General features: G+C 46.8%; 1 long non-coding RNA gene across 2 annotated transcripts; it reads left to right on the plus strand.

Moving 5' to 3' along the window:
• Window positions 1-3,198: 3,198 nt before the first annotated feature.
• On the plus strand, window positions 3,199-8,880 carry LOC121817116 (uncharacterized). Of its 2 annotated transcripts, none has more exons than XR_006056881.2 (3): window positions 3,199-3,903; window positions 7,893-8,356; window positions 8,608-8,880. It is a non-coding gene; the product is annotated as an uncharacterized LOC121817116 (long non-coding RNA). The 2 variants fall into 2 exon arrangements; XR_006056880.2 differs by having other exon boundaries at window positions 8,617-8,880.
• Window positions 8,881-14,267: the final 5,387 nt, after the last annotated feature.

Genomic DNA, 14,267 nt, shown 5'->3' on the forward strand with positions numbered 1-14,267 from the left:
TAGAGATGCAGCACTGAGGCCCAGAAGGCTCTCATGATGGAGGGTGATGACCCCATGACTGAGCAGACAGCCCAGAAGGAGCCTCTGGCCTGGTGTCTGGAAAGTCCTGGCTGACCTCTAGAAGGAGACTTCTCTAGGATGGTGTCTCCCCAAGGGGAAGGGGAGGGTTTACCTGGCTGAAAGCTTGTAGTAAATGAGGAGCCTCCAGACTGCTTCTACCTGGGGTCCACAACCCTGCGTGAACTCAGCCCTTGTTGGAGGCATGTCTGGGTCCCTGGGAAGCCTCCAATCTGAGAGTTTTAGGGCAGACAGGCCCTGATGCTGCTTTGGAGAATACAGACCACCAGTGCCAGCTTGGACCTTATGGTTGGGGGCAGGGGCCTGAGCTATATTCAAGGGCCCCAACAGCAGAGGCTGCCCTGGGGAGAGCCCGCTGTAGAAGTGAGCCTGTCTACCCCAGCTCTGGCCTCCCGTCCTGACTGCTTGGGGACCTGATCACTCAGATCTCTTCTCCTTCTCCCCTGGGTGTGTACTGGATGAGGGAGAGGGAGTGGGTCATAGACTCCTTGCCATCCGCATCTGTGGTGCTCCCTTCTCCACTGCCACAGCCCATACGGTATTTTACGGAACTTATCTTGCCCCTTCTGCCACGTTATCCCTGCTCCGGAAACTTAAAAGGAGAGGATACCCAGAGAAAGATCTTGGTCCTTACCCACCATAGTGATTGGGTCAGAGGAAAACTCGTGACCCTACCTGGGCCCATCCCAGACCATGAGGGTCAACTCTGGTCTCAGCCTGAAGCCAGGAGGTAAGAGAAGCACTCTTATGCATGAGAATGAGCAGGAGCTGCAGGCGGCAACCTTGCCTCCATTCAGAGAAATCTTGAATAAGCAGAAAACTAAGGAGTTCCCTGGCAGTCCAGTGGTTAGGACACTGAGCTCCCGCTGCAGGGGGCACAGGATCCATCCCTTTGTAGGGGGACTAAGATCCGTGCTGCGTGGCCAAAAGGAAAAAAAAACGACAACTAAAATGGAGAAAAGCAGGGCCTAGGGATGGAGCCGGTGGGATTTCTGAAACTTTGTTTAAGCACTGTGCTAACCAAAGGCCACTACACTTAATTTTCGCATGTATGCCAGCTAGAGCTAGCCATGTAGCCTGAGTTCCCCAGAAAGCAGAGCCTGAGGGGAAGGCTTTGGCTACTAGTTCAAAAGGGAGTGACATTCCAGAGAGTGGAAATCCTTGTCCCTTCACAGGAGAGGTGGGTAAGGAGGAAACACTGTCAACGTGAGGGTACTTAATCTTCCAGGGCCATCCTCTCAAAAGCTACACACATTTCATCTCAGGATGGCCCATGGAAGGTAAAAGGGCAAGAATGTATTCACTTCTCCCACCTCCCATGGGTCAGAGGTTTGCTTAACAACAGGGCATGAACGCCCCTGCTGCCCCCACTTCCAAGTTGCGGGGCTGTCCATTGGGCCAGGAGCTATTGGGACCTCTGGGAACACTGGGACTTACAATCTTGGGGGTTGGGGGGAGGGCAGGAATTAAACAAGTCACTGCAAGGTGTTGAGTGTTCTAAAGAAAGAGCAGGATACTCTGGGCGGGGTCAGGAAAGACCATCTAATGAAGAAGCGGCGAACCCGAATCTAGATAAAGAGCAGGAGCTGGAGTTAGCGAGGCCACGGGGATGGCGGTGAGAAAGAGCCATCCGGAAGCCCGGCATCCAAAAAGAGCTCCGCAGGCTTGAGGAGCTAGAAGCCCAGCGTTCCGCTACGTTTAGAGCCAGGCGGATCGGTAAGCATGTATAGAGCATCGGGTGTATACCGAGATGAGGCCCCCGACTGTTACTTTTTTTTTTTTTTTTCAGGAAACTGTGCCTTGTTCCTTCCTGCCGCTACCAAGCGCCTTACCATGCCAACCATCTCCTTCCTAGATTGGACCACACCCCTCTGGCTGCGGTTGATTGGGCTAGAAGTGAATATGTCGCCAAGGCTGGACCAATGAGAGTCTTGACTTCTGGAGACGGGTGAGGTTGGGACAGGGTGGTAAGGCTCTTGGTTCAGGACTGGACAAGTTACACCACCACTCTGGAGATGCTGGCAGCCAGGTTCTCAGCCAAGGAACCAGGAAGGAGTGAAAGGTACTTCTTCAAAGAGGAGGTGTTACTGAGGCAAGAGATGAGGAATAGCCAGAGAGCCTGATTCCTGTTAGGCCAAGCAGTGTTTGTCCACCTACCCTGGGGCGCCTTGAAACAAAGCCCCCCTTTAACTTAAATTGCATCCAGTGTGTTTCTATCTTTTGCAATGAAACAAGCCCTAACTAGGGCTTCCCAGATGGCTCAGTGGTAAAGAATGCGCCTGCCAATGCAGGAGATGCAGGTTCTCGATCTCTGGGTTGGGAAGATTCACTGGAGTAGGAAATGGCAACTCACTCCAGTATTCTTGCCTGGAAAATTCCGTGGACAAAGGAGCCTGGCGTGCTACAGTGTATGGGGTCACAAAGAGTCAGATGCGACTGAGCACGCACAAGCCCTAACTAATACTTTGCCAAGTGCTCAAGCTATTTAGATGCATAAATCCAGCAGGGTCTGTGCCCTGAAGAAGGTCATAAACCAGCAAGATAGATGGACATAAACACTAAACATTAACTACAGGGTGATAAGTGCTATAATAAGTGTGTTCAAGGCAAGGATGTTGTGCAGAGATAAATTAAGATAACAGATGTAAAAGCATTTTGAGAAGAAAAACGTGTTATGTACATCCCCCTATGATCATACTTACGAGAATCAATTGCATTTCTACTTTCAGTTCAATCAGGAACACAGCCACCCCAGTTTTAGAATGATGCTGTTTTTATAAGGCATGTGCTGGCTTGTGATCAGGCAATGAGTAAATTATCCAGGGTCGCATGCTTTCTCTTTCCTCATCTGTGTTTGGTGAATGGATGGAAAAAAATAACATTACAATTTCCCAAAGAGTGGGGAAGCATTTGCAGTTTCAGCCCTTGCTGCTGCGTCACAATCTTCTACCCCTTCTGCCCCGCCTACATCAACCTCTCCTTGACTCCAGGAAACTAAAAGGCTGCTGACTTCACTAAAATAAAATCTCACAAGTGACCTAGAGGTTTGCTGACAGACATACCATTGCTATGATAACTACAGATGGTAGCATTACGTTTGGAGAAGAGGAGTGACCGCTTCCGCCTAAACAGTCGTCAAAATCATTCCGTCCAAGGACGCGTGGCACATTGAAATAGATTACGAAAGAGCAATGATATCTCACTGAGAAATACTTTCCCTCCACCTCCGTCACAGACAGACAACCTGTTTATTCCTGCTGAATTTTTGCTGGTGGAGGTAACCGCACAAACACGGCGTAGAGGCACCATGTGGTACAGGAACAAAGGCTTTGGCATCACCTGTTCAGTTCAGTTCAGTCGCTCAGTCGTGTCCAACTCTTTGCAACCCTATGAATCGCAGCATGGCAGGCCTCCCTGTCCATCACCAACTCCCGGAGTTCATTCAGACTCATGTCCGTCGAGTCAGTGATGCCAACCAGCCATCTCATCCTCTGTCGTCCCCTTCTCCTCCTGCCCCCAATCCCTCCCAGCATCAGAGTCTTTTCCAATGAGTCAACTCTTCACATGAGGTGGCCAAAGTACTGGAGTTTCAGCTTTAGCATCACTCCTTCCAAAGAACACCCAGAACTGATCTTTAGAATGGACTGGTTGGATCTTGTTGCAGTTCAAGGGACTCTCAAGAGTCTTCTCCAACACCACAGTTCAAAAGCATCAATTCTTGGTGCTCAGCTTACTTAGGTTCAATTCCAACTCTACTGATTGCCAGCTGTGAGATCTTCAGGAAATTACTTAACCTCTCTGAGCCTCAGTTTCCTCATTATTGAGGTAAGGAAAAGACTGACAGAAGATCGGTCATGGAGGTGGATGGGTGGGTGGGAATCAGAACCAGGCAGAGGGAAGGGGGATAAGCGCAAAATGGAGCGAAAACCTGTTTCTTCTCGTGTGGTCTTTAGGCTTTTTGTTTTTCTTCTGGTTTTGTGGCTTTCAAGATCTTAGTTCCCTGACCAGGAATCAAACCCATGGCCCTTGCAGTAGAAGCATAGGGTCCCAACCACTGGAATTCCTTGCTTCTTCTCTTGTATCTTGAAGGGAATTAGGTTTTCTGGGACAGGCTCCAACTTCCCTTCTAGCTGAGCTGATCCACACTTAGGTATTAGAATCTGATCTATCACATTTCCTAAGAATGATGGGTTGCTAAAGACTCACATCACTTAACACTCAGCACTCGAAGAATTATTTCCCCACATAAGTCATTCTAAAGTTGGGGGCATGGTTCTCAGAAAACAAATTTTACGACCATTGTAGCCTTGTGCTCTCATTGGACCTTTGCTCTCCGCACCGTTTCTATTATTGTGCAGAACGCTGGCCCATAAACTGGGGCTTCCCAGGTGGCGCTAGCGGTACCTCCCTGCCAATTCAGGAGACAGAGACGCGGGTTCAGTTTCTGGGTCGGGAAGATCCCTCGGAGAAGGGAACGGCTACCCACTCCAGTATCCTTGCCTGGAGAATCCCATGGACAGAGGAGCCTGGCCGGCTAGAGTCCTTGGGGACGCAGAGAGTCGGACACGACTGAAGCGATTTAGCACGCACGCACACACACAGTGACTGGCCTTCTTCATAGCAATCTATCTCAGCTAACCTTTCCACAAAAGTGATTTCAACATCAATGTATTGTTCAGCTTCAGCCCTTTTAAGACCACTTGAACCCAAAGTCCCAATACACTACACCCGCACACACCGCGGTGGTCTCTACGCTGGTAACCCAGACCATGCGTTTGCTTACCCGTTGAAGTGGCGCCACCCTGTGGCCAAGTCATGAATGGTGTACAATCTCCAGTCCCATCCGTTTTGAAATGAAGGGATTCTTGGCTAATACTAATATTTTAATTGGGTGGGATTCTGTATTTCTACTATGGGACATAGAATCAGGCTTTACTTCATATTCTTCCATTATTTCAGATTTCCACAATCCGAATTCACATCAAATGTAACCGTACTATAATCAATTTACTTAAACCTCTTAACTCCAGACTCAGGAGTTTCTATTAAAATTTTTCCATCCAGAACATTTTTAGGAGGGCTACGATGTTTAGGGATTAAAATAACTGTGTGTGTGTGAGTGTGTTTGTGTGTGTGTGAGATACACTTGTCCTTCTGTGGGCATCGTATCTATCTTACAACAGCTCACGACCAGAACCCTGAAGCCTAAGAAATTTAGTTTTCCCCAAATCTTACAGTTAGTGGTAGAACCAAGCCTGGATCTCCTTGTTACTAAGACCAATTCTGAGATGCCGTTTAAGTTTTCAGTGCCTCAGCTGCTAAAAATTATCTGTCTCATGATGCTCCCTCTACTCCTCAGAATAAGTGAGAAATATGCAGACTTCCAGTCAGACAGACCTAGGTTTATAGGCCAGCTTCAGGAGCAGGGCAGCTCGGGAAGATGCTAAACCAGTCTGAGTCTTGGTTTTCTCTGTCAAATAAAATTGAGGTAATAACACGCACGTGAAAAAAACTGGTTAAATCTGAGTAAGTTCTGTAGATTTGTACCAATGTCAATATATTTCCTGATATCGTCTGGTAGTTACATAAGATATCAACTTTAGAGAAAGTTAGTGAAGAGTACATGGGACGCTCTGTGCTGTTTTTCAACTTCTTGTGCGATGATGATTATTTCTCAATGAAAACATTTTTTGGCATTTACGTAATGAACTGACAAAGATAGAATCTCCAAAATCTATTTTCAAATGTGAGTGCTTTCCTAGTGAATCATGGGAGAAACGCTTATGTCATAATAGTGCTTGGTGGGGGTAGGAGGACGTTCTATCGAATGGTACTCATGGTATGATTTATAACTATATTCTAGGAAAGGAAATTCATACCACAAAGGAGTGGAGGAACATACTTTGGAAAGTTAGTGGTATCCGCACATGGATGGTCAATTAATCGTCAACAAAGGAGGCGAGGATATACAATGTACGAGAGACAGTGACATTAGCAAGCGGTATTGGGAAAGCTGGACATCCCACACATAAATCAGTAAAGTTAGAGTACTCCCTCACACCATATACACACACAAAAATTCAAAATGGCTTAAAGACTTAAATATAATACCATAAAACTCCTAGAAGAAAACATGGGCAAAACACTTTCTGAGACAAGTCGTAGCAATGTTCTCTTAGGTCAGTCTCCCAAGTCAATAAGAAATAAATAGACAAGTGGAATCTAATTCAACACACAAGCTTTTGCACAACAAAGGAAACAATAAATAAAATGAAAAGACAACTTATAGACGGGGAAAAAATATTTGCAAATGATGCGACTGACAAGGGCCTACTTTCCAAAATATACAAACAGCTCGGTAACAACAAAGCAAACAACCCAATGGGAAAATGGGCAGAAGACTTAAGTAGACATTTCTCTGAAGAAGGCATCCAACAGGCACATGAAAAGATGCTCAACATTCACTAATTATTAGAGAAATGCAAATCAAAACTGCAATGTGGTATCACCTCCAAACAGTCAGAATGACCATCATCAAAAAGTCTATAAGTGATAAAGGCTGGAGAGGGTGTGGAGAAAAGGGAACCCTCTTATAACGTTGGTGGGAAGGTAATTGGGTACAGCCACTGTGGAAAACACCCCACCCTGGTGGCTCAGAGGTTAAAGCGTCTACCTTCAGTGCGGGAGACCCGGGTTCGATCCCTGAGTCGGGAAGATCCCCTGGAGAAGGAAGTGGCAATCCACTCCAGTATTCTTGCCTGGAGAATCCCATGGACGGAGGAGCCTAGTTGGTCACAGTCCACGGGGTCGCAAAGAATCAGACACGACTGAGCAACTTCACCTTCACTGTGGAAAACAGTATTGAGATTCCTCAGAAAACTAAAATTCGAGTTACCAAATTACCCAGCAATCCCACTCCTGGGCCCATATCTGGAGAACACTTTAATTTTAAAAGATACACGCACCCTGGTGTTCATTGCAGTACTATTTACAATAGCCAAGACATGGAAATGGTAGCAACCTACATGTCCACTGACAACTGAACAGATAAAAAGAAAATGTGAGATATGTATTATATATATATACATGCCTGCAAGCATGCTCAGTTGTGTCCGACTCTTTGTGACCCCATGAACTATAGCCGCCAGGCTCTTCTGTCCATGAGATTCTCCAGACAGGAATACTGGAGTGGGTAGCCATTCCCTTCTCCAGGGGATCTTCCCAATCAGGGATCGGATCTGTGTCTCCTGCTTTGGCAGGTGGATTCTTTACCACTGAGCCACCTGGGAAGCCCTATAACGGACTATTACTCAGCCATTAAAAAAAAAAGAAATAATACCATTTATCGCACCATGAATGGACCTGAGGCAAGTCACACAGAGAAAGGCAAATATCATATGACATCACTCTTGTATGTGAATTCTAAAAATTATACAACTGAACTTATTTGATAAACAGAAACAGACTCACAGACATAGAAAACAAACTTATAGTTACCAAAGGGGAAAAGGGCAGGGGAGGGATGAATTAGGAGTTTGGGATTAGCAGATACAAACTACTATATGTAAAATAGATAAACAGGATCTACTGTATAGTACAGGGAAATATATTCAATATCTTGTAATAAACTGTAATGGAAAAGAATCCAAAAAAAGAAGATATACATGTGCATAACTGAATCACTTGACTGTACACCAGAAACGAATGTTGTAAATCAACTGTACTTCAAGTAAAAAGAAATTTTTTAAGTTGGTGATGATTATCTCTGAGCTGCGGAAATGTTTGATTCCTATCCACTTTATTGTGTTTTCCAGATTTTTTATGATGAATCTGACTTTTCTAATCAAGGAGAAGTATTTTTCAATTTTTTTTTTGGCTGCACGACTTATGGGATCTTAGCTCCTCAACCAGAGGAACTTGGCAGTGAATGCACGGAATCATAACCGCTGGACCGTCGGGGAATTCCTGGGAGGACACTTCATAGAAGGAAGAACGAACCGGAGCTGAACCAGAAAATCTGACATATGTGTTTGCCTGTCATTCTGGAAAGTATCGGTCATGGAGAGTCAAAGCAGTCTTTATTATTTACTGTTTATTTTCCTTCTTTTTTTTTCAGACCATACTCATTTCAGCCTTCTTGGGGAAATTTACAGCTCGAGTTTCGAGGAAGGACAGTGGAAAGGCAATCGTGTATCTTATGTTGTTTACTTCCACAAGGAACGTTACTCTGGCCAGGATTGCAGCGGGCTTTCTGGAGGAGGCTGCCTCCTCCTCAGAGGTATAGAGGTGTCCGCACGTGTGGCTGGAAACTCACCCCCACATCATTCCACCTACTGGGCACTTCCCAACCTGTTTCTGCTGGTCAGCAGAGAGAATCTCCCAGGCTCATGCACACAGCCACTGAGCAATCCCTCTTTTCTTTCCCCTATGGAATTCTGGGTGGTGCTTTTCAACTTGGGGTCCACAGGCATATTCCTGGGGGTTTATGAGTTCTACCAAAAGTTTTGAATGTTCTGTTTTCACTTTTAGATCGCCTAGATGGCCACACCAGAACCACCTGCTGCTTCACCATATTAAACCTGCTTTTCCATTTGGATTAAGGTCATGTTCATGGCAGATGAATCAGTGTGCTATATCATTGAAGACAAATGCTTCACCAGAGTTCAAAGATGGCAAGAGAATTGTGCGGTCTTACAAGATGATGGACTTTGCAGCTCTCATCTTCTTCCCACCCAACTTGCAACAATATGCATTAGCAGTTAAATGTAGTAAAAACAATAAAAGAATTTCGTTAAATACTTTAAAAAATATTTTCTGATTATATTTGGCAGAGTGCACAATTAAATCGATTGACTCATTAAAATAATAGATAGGTGGTTAAAAAGGAGTTTATTATTCAAAGCAAAAAAAAAAAAATCGACAGTGAAAATGTCAGTGACTCAAATAATGGCCCATTATCCAAAAAAAAAAGTCAAGTTGAAAAAACAGCTTTCTCCCAGTAAACCACACACCAGTGACTCACAGTAATCTAGTGTTGGTAAAGCATCATCCATCACGTTGATTTAATGTTAATTTGAAGTTCATGATTTTTTGTTTGTATTTTTAAGTTTATTTTCGTTTAAAAGCTGGGGCAGCATATGAACTTTCTAAATAGGAAAATTTAACAGTTTTGTTTTTCTTCCCTGCTTTGAAAGGATTCAACACAGTCTAGGAAGGGAGTCTCCCCCACCCCTACCCCAAGCACATTCCCTCGGGGCAAATATTTCTGAATATTTCCCTTCCCTTTCCAGTAGTAGATGAAGAATGAGTCCTTCCAGCCCCCAGGGCAAGGGAAACTAGTTTTTCAGTGGATAATGATTTACTGTCCAGTTTTATTGGCCCATCAAGGCTATATCAGGAAAGGGAGAAAGACTAGGGCTTTTGTGCAAAGGGATTAAGTGGGAAGGGATGCATGTGAAGCCCTGTTGAATCCCCTGGGGCCTTGCTGGAAACTCACCAGCTTCTCCTGGGAGATTCTGGATACAGACGCCTCTGTGGTCTGCACGCAGGACCGATCAGGGTCCCGGCAGGGACAACGCCCAGCAATGCCACAGGACTGTGTTCTGTCCCTGATGACTACGCACTGCTGATGCCTCCTTGAAATGCTCCTGGACTCTGGAGGCCCCAAGGGCATGCCTGGCCACCCAGAGGCAGGGCTTGGAAGAAGGTCCAGGGCTGTACTTAGTTGGGACATGACAAACTTGAGTGGAGGCTTGCAACGTGGAGCAATGATTAGAGATGATCCAAGCACCAATAAACTGCATCAGAAAACACCCCCCAGGAGGGGGCACTGCCCCACCACTTCTGGAACACAGCACAGGACACAAGGGAGCAGGCTCGGAGATGTTGGAGAAATCTGGAGGCTGGGACAAACCGCAGTTTCAAGACAACTCGGACAAGGGCTTCAAGCAGTAGGAAAGATACCCCTCCTCTCTTCCTCCCTGCCAACCTTTCTCTAGATGGGCTGGACCCAGCAGAAAATCAGCTGGCAAGGTCTGCAATTTGGTTTTCAGAGTTCCATCCCCAGAGTGGGCAGATGAGTGGGCTTGGGACTGAGAAACACTAGGCTGGTGACCACCAAGCCATGTTTAAGGCCAGGGAGGAGTTAACTGGATGTTCATCCAGTACCCTGAGCCACAAGCCACAGACGCCACTGATTGAACGTGAAGAGGAACCGACCAGAGGCTCACAGAACTGGCTTGAGAACCAAAATTAGAAGTTGGTCCAGAAATGCTGGCAGGATCACAGCCCAGAACCAGACCGGAAAGGACACTGCTGCCATCTAGCATCTCATGTTGCTGCCCTGGTGTGGTAGATTCTGTTATTTTCTTTTCTTGGTTGTGCTGGGTCTTCATTGCTTCATGCAGACTGTCTCTAGTTGCAGAGAGCTGGGGGCTACTCTTTGGTTGCAGTGCGCAGGCTTCTCATTGTTATGGAGCACAGCCTTCAGGCACATGAATTTTAGAAGCTCAGCATGCAGGCTACGTAGCTGCAGCACACAGCCTCAGTAGTTGTGGTGAAAGCAAAGTGTTAGTCGCTCGGTCGTGTCCGACTCTTTACAACCCCACAGACTGTAGCCCGCCAGGCTCCTCTGTCCATGGGATTCTCCAGGCAAAAATACTGGAGTGGGTTGCCATTCCCTTCTCCAGGGGGTCCTGCCTACTCAGGGATGAAACCCGGTCTCCTGCATTGCAGGCAGACTCTTTACTGTTTGAGCCAGCAGAGAAGCTCTCAGCAGTTGTGGTACACAGGCTTAGTTGCTCTGCAGCGCGTGGAATCTTCCCAGACCAGGAACTGAACCCATGTCCCCTGCATTGGCAGGTGGATTCTCATCCACTGTACTGCCAGGGAAGTCCAATTCTGTTCTTTTCCAGGAAGAATTCCTTCACCCCTCTTCCACCCTATGCCTGCCTGCCCTGCTGACTTGGGGCTTGGTTGTGCGACCTGCACTGACGCATAGAATTTGGGAAAGTTGACTGTGTGCCCTTCTGAGCAGTGTGTCTACCCTGCTCCTGAGCTGCCTTCTTGTAGAGAAGAGCTTACTTTAGGGAGCTGCTGTTCCTTCAGCCCAAGCTCTGGAAAAACATGGAGTACTCCTGATCCCAGCAAACATCTTGGAGCCCAGCCCGTAGACTCCCGGGAGAAACCAGCCAAGGCACAGTCTACCAACAGTCCAGCCACAGAACCATGAATGAGAAACCCATGTTTGGGGCTGTTGGAAACCACTGAGATTAACTGGGTGGGGGTGGTACTTGTTGAGGCTTTCCTGGTGGCTCAGACAGCAAAGAATCTGCCTGCAATGCAGGAGACCTGGGTTCGATCCCTGGGTTGGGAAGATCCCCTACCCATGGAGGAGGGCATGGCAACCTACTCCGTTATTCTTGCCTAGAGATTCCCCATGGACAGAGGAGGTGGTGGGCTACAGTCCACGGGGTCACAAAAGGTCAGACACTTCTGAGGGACTAAGCACAGGTACTTGTTACCCGTGCCTTTGTGCTTGCTCACTCGCTCAGTCGTGTTCAACTCTTTTTGATCCCATGGACTCTAGCCCGCCAGGCTCCTCTGTCCATGGAATTTCCCAGGCAAGAATACTGGAGTGGGCTGCCATTTCCTCCTCCAGGGGATCTTCCCGACCCAGGGATCAAATCTGCATCTCCTGCATTGGCAGGTGGATGCTTTACCACTGAGCCACCTGGGAAGCCCAATATTTGTTACCTATAGAAGCTGACAAATACACATGACCAGCTAGAAGAATTTCTCTTCCTGTGATTCTTTACAAAAGAACTCCAGCTCCAGATACAAAATCCTCTGTGGGGATGTCCACTGGCAAAGCCCTGCCCAGGCACATGTGTGCCTGACAGGAAGACTGGACAAGTGCATATCAGGTGTTCTGAGACTCTGTAAAAGTGGGTGGGTTCCATTTCTTTTGCATTCTAATCAGACTCAGGGTCAGGGCTCTGACTGAATAAGGTCTTCCAAGGATTCTTGTTCACCTGGAACCACAGAATGTGATCTTACTTGAAATAGTGATTTTGTAGATATAAAGGAAAAGGGGGCGACAGAGGATGAGATGGTTGGAAGGCATCATCAGCTCAATGGACATGAGTTTGAGCAAATTCAGGGAGATACTGAAGGACAGGGAAGCCTGGCATGCTGCAGTCCATGGGGTCGCAAAGAGTTGGGCATGACGTAGTGACTGAACAACAAGAAGAAGATGTAATTGGTTAGAATAAGGTCATACTGGATTAGGGTGGGCCCTAATCCAATGACTGGCGTTCTTATAAGAAAAGAAAACTGAGGAATATATGGAGAGAAGGCCGTGTGATGACAGAGGCGGAGACTGGGTGATGTGTCTACAAGCAAGGACCGCCGAAGATTGCTGGACACCACCAGAAGCTAAAGAGAGGCATGGGGCTTCCCTGGTGGCTCAGTGGTAAAGAATCCACAGGAGACACGGGTTTGATTCCTGGTCTGGGAAGATCCCACAAGCTGTGGAGCAACTAAGCCCAACTAAGCCACACCTACTGAGCCAGTGCTCTCGGCCTGAGAACAGCAACTACTGAAGCCCACGCACCCTTGAGCCTGTGCTCCACAGCAAGAGAAGCGCACGCACCACAGCTAGAGAGCAGCCTTCACTTTGCGAAACCAGAGAAAGCCCGCACAGCACCAAAGACCCAGCACAACCAAAAATAAAAATAAATGCAATTATTTTTTTTTTTAAAAAGAGAGCGAATGGCGTGCAACTGATCCTTCTCTGGAGCCTTCAGAGAGCTGGCAGTACAGACTCCTTGCTTTTGACTTTTCGCCTCCAGACTGTGAGAGAATCTGTTTCTGTTGTTTTAGGACATTGTTCTAGCTGTCCTAGGAAACTAAGTGAAGTGAAAGTTGCTCAGTCGTGTCCGACTCTTTGAGACCCCATGGACTACACAGTCCATGGAATTCTCCAGGCCAGAATACTGGAGTGGGTAGCCTTTCCCTTCTCCAGGGGATCTTCCCAACCCAGGGACCCCAACCTAGGGATCTTCCCAACCCAGGGATCGAACTCAGGTCTCCTGCGTCGCAGGCGGATTCTTTACCAACTGAGCCACAAGGGAAGTCCAAGAATACTGGAGTGGGTAGCCTATTCCTTCTCCAGTGGATCTTCCTGACCCAGGAATCAAACCAGGGTCTCCTGCATTGCAGGAGGATTCTTTACTAATTGAGCTTTAAGGGAATGCAGTGGGCAAATCCTCATATAGGAAGGAAGTACAAGGCTCCCCACCAAAGGTGAATCCCCTTTTATCATACTTACCTCAGTAATATTCTGAAACAATAATTCAAGCAGAGAATTCTGCAGCCTTTTTGCTTTAGAAGCGCTTTGCATGTCAGCTTAAGGGAGTGTCGCAGGGCGTCCCCTGGGCACCATGGCCCCTGCAAAGAATTCAGTATTTTGGGTTCCTGCCTTCTCCTGGATCTTATTTGATCCAAAGATAACTTTGCATGGATAGGGTTACTCAAAAGTCTGGGAGGAAAACATGTCTCTATCAAAAGTCTGTATTTCAGAGTACAGGGGTTGCTGCGGGAAAAAAACGTCAAAGGCTGCAGTCCTACATCTGGAGATGACCTAAGGCAACTCCACTAGACTTGGAGTCACATCTGCAGCCTTTCTAGCAAAGACTAGTGCCACCTGTTAGACTCTCTACAAGCCATGCTGAAATAGTCTAGGGAATATAAAAGTGTTTCTTATGTGTCTTTCTAACATTCGAGATTCAACAAGGCCATGGCATGGAGAAAACGGAGGGGGTACTTTAAGAAAATTCAGAGGCTTCATGTTGATATACGGCAAAAACCATCACAATATTGTAATTACCTTCCAATTAAAATAAATATTTTTAAAAATAATTTTAAAAAAATAGAGAGACTTCAGAGTCATAACAACCAAGGGTTGTATGTGGTCTTGTCTGGGGTTCTGATTCCCATTTCGAGGAAGTGCACCTGGAAAGGCCTGGCAGACAAAATGCTGTGTTCTGGCAGATACCAGCCACCACCTGCCCATGGGTCCCTGAGCTGACCTCAGTGTCATTGGCCAGACAAGGGCGTGATGAGACTTCAGATGCTGCGGCCCCAGACATCATGTAAAAGAGACAAGCCATACTTGCTCAGTCCTGTCT

The sequence above is a fragment of the Ovis aries genome, chromosome 18, assembly GCF_016772045.2.
Source record: "Ovis aries strain OAR_USU_Benz2616 breed Rambouillet chromosome 18, ARS-UI_Ramb_v3.0, whole genome shotgun sequence".
NCBI classification, from domain to species: Eukaryota; Metazoa; Chordata; class Mammalia; order Artiodactyla; family Bovidae; genus Ovis; species Ovis aries.